This window comes from Dipteris shenzhenensis, chromosome 4, assembly GCF_047967505.1.
Source record: "Dipteris shenzhenensis isolate YYH24624 ecotype China chromosome 4, Dip_SZ_1.0, whole genome shotgun sequence".
In the NCBI taxonomy this organism is placed as follows: Eukaryota; Viridiplantae; Streptophyta; class Polypodiopsida; order Gleicheniales; family Dipteridaceae; genus Dipteris; species Dipteris shenzhenensis.
In genome coordinates this window covers 1,963,196-1,968,231 of record NC_141599.1, presented here as the reverse complement: position 1 = coordinate 1,968,231, position 5,036 = coordinate 1,963,196, and positions in this window count along the sequence as shown.

Sequence of the window (5,036 nt, the reverse complement as noted above, 5' to 3'; positions counted from 1 at the left end):
AATTTGATGTTTTGCCCTATAAATTATTTGGCTCAAGATACTAGAACAACTCATGGAACATTAACACGTGTGAATAACCATTGTTAGGATTTCTTTTACATGAGCATGCAATGAATGTTGTGATAGATTGAGAAGTATTTTCAATAAGAATTATTATTGTCCGACCAAGATTTGTGAGAAAGAAGGCTTAGAGATCGAAGAGAAATTGAAAATCAAGAAAATTTCATTCCAAAGTCTAATAGATAGGGAGAATTTGATGCTTCCGTCAATAAGTTATTTGGCTAATGATAGTAAAGGAAGTCCAATATGTATGCTACATAGTGAAGAGAATTCCATTAAAGAACAAGGTGAACCCATTAATCAAGTCCATATAGAGTTACCATTGAACTTGACTTCAAATAAAGAGGGAAGTTTTGGGGTATTTGCTATCTTTAAAATGAAAGCATGAGAAAAGTACAAATATGATTTGACTAGTACAAGATCAATCATTGGGAGCATGCAGCTAAATAATTTGAGGTAGAGACGAGATCAACTTTTAGCAAGAAAGAGATTGCTAAAAAGTAGTTAAACATTTCATTGAAAGGACCATCTTTGAGGATATGGTTGATGAGGGGGGTAAAATATCATCTCAACGAATGATGACCCAACAAAAAAATGTGATGGTTTGTTGATCTGGAGGGCTTATCATTAGGTCAAGGTTCTCATTATTTAAAAGGACTACCTAAAGACATTCAAAGGGTACCCCTACCTATGTATTAGTCCTAGATTCCTTTTCTCTTATAAGATTTTTTATTTTTAAATGAGTGAATTATTATGTGCCTTGATTTTTAATCCATATCCTAGAGTTACATACTTTTTGGAGTGCTACCAATAGTAGAATTAAGGAGAGGAGAGGATGAAACTAAAACTACAAACAAAAAGGAAAATAAAGTCTTGATGAGGAAGACAAAGTTTATATGAACAAAAAATTACATGTAATTCACACATTGAGAGAACTAGTAAACAAAAACAATGAAGAATTGATGCATTGAAAGTATTGGGAATCAAACAAAATCCATCAAATGCTAAGGCTTGGTGATTCATATCCAATGAAAAATGGCATAAAGATCTGATTTGTTAGCATACATAACCACATTCTATCATATGTGATCCCCTAGTTTACAAGTGAAAGATTGTTGGTACAAAAGGAACTTCATGGTACAAGCATGGATGAAGTTGGCAAGGAAGATCAAATCAATAATAAAACATTTTAAAGGATAGGGATGACAAGTGTAGACATGGTAGATTACATTTGAAATTGCCAAGGAAGATCAAAGCAATGATAAACATTTGAAAGGGATGATATGTACTATAGGGAGACAAATGTAGAGATGGTAAACAATACAAAGATGAAGTAGAGAAAGGGAAACATTGAAAGACATGGAAAATGGAACACAGACAATGTGAGAATGGTAGATGAAAAGTTAATGCTCAATAATGTATATGGAAATTAATAGTGTATATTGTATATTCCAACAATATTCCAACACTACCTTTATTGTTTCATAGATGGAAGTGAAGCATACACTATAGAAGGTGTTTCATACACGATGATTAACAAAGCTCTTGATGTTTGGTAAAAAAGCTAATCATACACAATAGAAGATGTCAATTAGACTAGATTGCAACCAAAAGATGAGTTGGTGCATGGATATAAAAGAAAATAATATATGTACAATTTCCTAGTATTTATCATTAGCTTATTTTCAATGAAGGCTAACTTCGATGGCTTGTAGTACAAATGCAATGACATATCTTATGAGTTTTCATGAACCAATGTGAAGAATTATGCAAAAATGGAAGCATCACAGAAGGCCAAAGAATCTAGGAGATCTATTTTGGGACAAAAATAAAAAACTTTGTCGTGAAATTCAAAGAAAACTGGACTAAGCCATGTATTGCAACCAATGATAAGACGGCCCATTGATATAGAAGAAAATAATGTATGTACACTTTCCTAGTATCTATCATTAACTTATTTTCAATGAAGGCTAACTTTGATGGTCTGTAGTACAGATGCAAGGATATTTCTTATGAGCTTTCATGGAGCAACATGAAGAAATATGCAAAAATGCTTGGCCAAAGAATCTAGGAGATCTATTTGAGAAGAAAATAAAAAACTTTCTTGTGAAAATCAATGATTGAGCCATCCCTCTCCCCACCCGATGGTTATCTTCACTTAGAAGTATAGGGTAGAAGCACAATTGAGGGAATCTATTTGCAACATGATGTCAAAAGGTTAGCTTTTATACAAATTCAAACGATTTCTAAATACTAATTGTGCAATTTCAACGAACTAATTGATTGATATATATACCATTAATGCATAACTCAACTTTCAAGCAAGAAATGTTAATTTAATTGCATCAATGCCCCAACAACTAATCGTTCATTAATTTTAATATCAATCAAATGGTTTCTAAAACTAACTCATTGATTAGTCTATTGAATCATCCCATTAGTTCCACTAAACTATGCCATTTTCTAGCTAGGCTCGATAATAGAATTCTTTATGGACCAATTTCAAGCACCATGCATCAAGATCCTTGTGATGAAGGTACTCTTTGCAATTGGCAAAGCTCTAGTGCTATATTGAGTTGCTTTTATTATTGAGTTTGTGGTTTTGAAAGATGTTTTAGAGTTCGTTCTGAATGGAAACATTATGTTTACTAGTTGGGATGTGGGTGGTATACCTAAATTAACAAGCACATACAACAAACTACGTAGTTATGACACTAAGGACCAAAAAGGATGTTGTGGATGTAGGTGATAACATTCTATCTAGTGGGATCTAGGAATTCCACTAGACATCTAGCTTGATATAATCAAGCAAATTGACACATTGACTTGCCATTCCCTTAGCTTTTAAACATTCTATATCCTAAAATCAAGTATTTAAGGAACTACTTGACTTAACTATGGGCTAACTCTAGTTTCACAAATTGTACTAATTTCATTCAATTGAGTCCACTTAAATAGAAGTGAAATATTGTTAGGCTAACACCCAAGGCATACCTAATTGCGGTTACTTAACATCTGTTGCGATGCCAAAATAGACACTGTAAAATCATTAGGGGAGATGGGAGGTCTCAAAAAGGGCACGGAATTAGTGTTTCCTAATTTGGAGGGATTATAGAGATATTTGAGATGTACCAATGAGCTTGCTCTTAAGTGTGGGTAAAATGGCATGTTGAAGTTGATAAAAGTATTTAAGGGTGGTTAAGCCATAGTTTAGACCATAATCTTCACTCCTAATCCTTGGTCTAATCTCCAATCCAAGGGATACATTCAAATTTGAGGTAGAGCACTCCCAACCATTAGATCAAGAGGTAGATCTAAGGGATACCATCAAAGGATAGAGGGATCAATTATCAACCCTTGATCAATATAAATCTATGATGAGAGAAAAACTACGCTTCTCGATCTAGGCCATAGATTTGTTGGTGGATCCAAAGGAGGAGATGAGTACAAATGGCGCTTCAATCCGGGCCCTAGATTTGTAAGTGGTGGGAGGGGATAAATGGAAATGACACTTCAATCCGGGCACTTGATTTGCAGTGGACAATGGTGCTTAAATCCGGGTCATCCATCTCCTCTAGTTTATCTCCACCCTCCAAAATGTGCTTAAAACCTAGCCCTCCATTAGGCGCCTCCATATCCACCATAGATCTTCAAGGTTTCACAATTGTATCCGCCTTCTCCCTCTTAATTAGACCTCCCTAAAGTCAAATTTTGCTAGTTTGGAGCCCACCAACGTCCATCCATCATCCATGGAAGGCATCATAGGCCTTTGATCCATCCACCATCCACCTCCATCCAAGGGACAAGCTTGATCATGTCAGCTGAGTAAACGCTAGGAGATCCTTAGCCCATGGGTTACCATAGTAGGTTCACTTGGTCTTAACTTAATTCATTCCTTACGAGGCCCTTTTGAGACCCCATTTCTAATGAATGGGCTTCTTTGATTAGTGAGCCTTAAGTGCTTATGCTTTTAACTCTTTGTAAGGCCAATTAAGAGACCATGGGCTTTCTAAGGACTCTGTAGATGGCCAAAACACGGAGTAGCTTCAATTTTAGGACAATGATCAAATAAGGGCTTCTTCAACTCCTGTGAACTCCCACAGCGGAACTTGTCCCAAGGTTCACACAATGCAAACAAATCAGAGTCTGTCCTATGAATACACAGCCATGTAAATAGCCAAAAGAAAATGTTTAATGCTCCAAAAAGGGACCGAGCCATATACAAAAATACCCTGCCCAATGCATGCCACATGGATAGGGTGCTGCTGCTCCACCATGCACCAGACTGAGGGCTTCACCTGCTGTCCTACTGTTCACCTTCCTTCAGATACGTAGCCCAACAATGATATGTCCTGCTTTGATATTTGGAAGCTTTGCATAGAGTGACTTGTGATATCATCACAATGGTAAGTGAGCTAGCCATGATAAGAATACTCCTCCTAGGTTCCTCGTGAATCATTCTCAAAGCTTTCACAAACGGATGTAGATTTTGTCCCTCTAAAGTGCAACATGTACTTGAGCACCCAGTCTTCAATGCTGGAAGGGGTAACAAATGGCATGTTGTATGCATCATCTGCTGCAATGCCAGAATAGACAGTCTGAATAGTGGGCTTCTTAGATTAGTGTGCCCCAAGTGCTCATGCTTTAAGGCTTTAAAAGGCCAATAAGGGATCGTGGTTTTGTACACTCTTTATACCCTATGTGTGGATTTTGTAGATGGCCAAAACATGGAGCTTCTCCAATTTTAGGAATAATTAGATAAGGGCTTCAAGTCCTGTGCATAGTGTCCAACTCCCGCTGTGGAACTCGTCCACAGATTCACCCAAAGCAAAAAATTAGAGTCTTTCCTATGCACACAAAGTAGACACATACATCTAGATGAACACAGAGTCATGTAGACAGCCCTAAGAATAATTTTTTCACTCCCAAAGGGAGCAAGCCATAAGATACCCTGCTCAAAGCATGCACGTGGACAG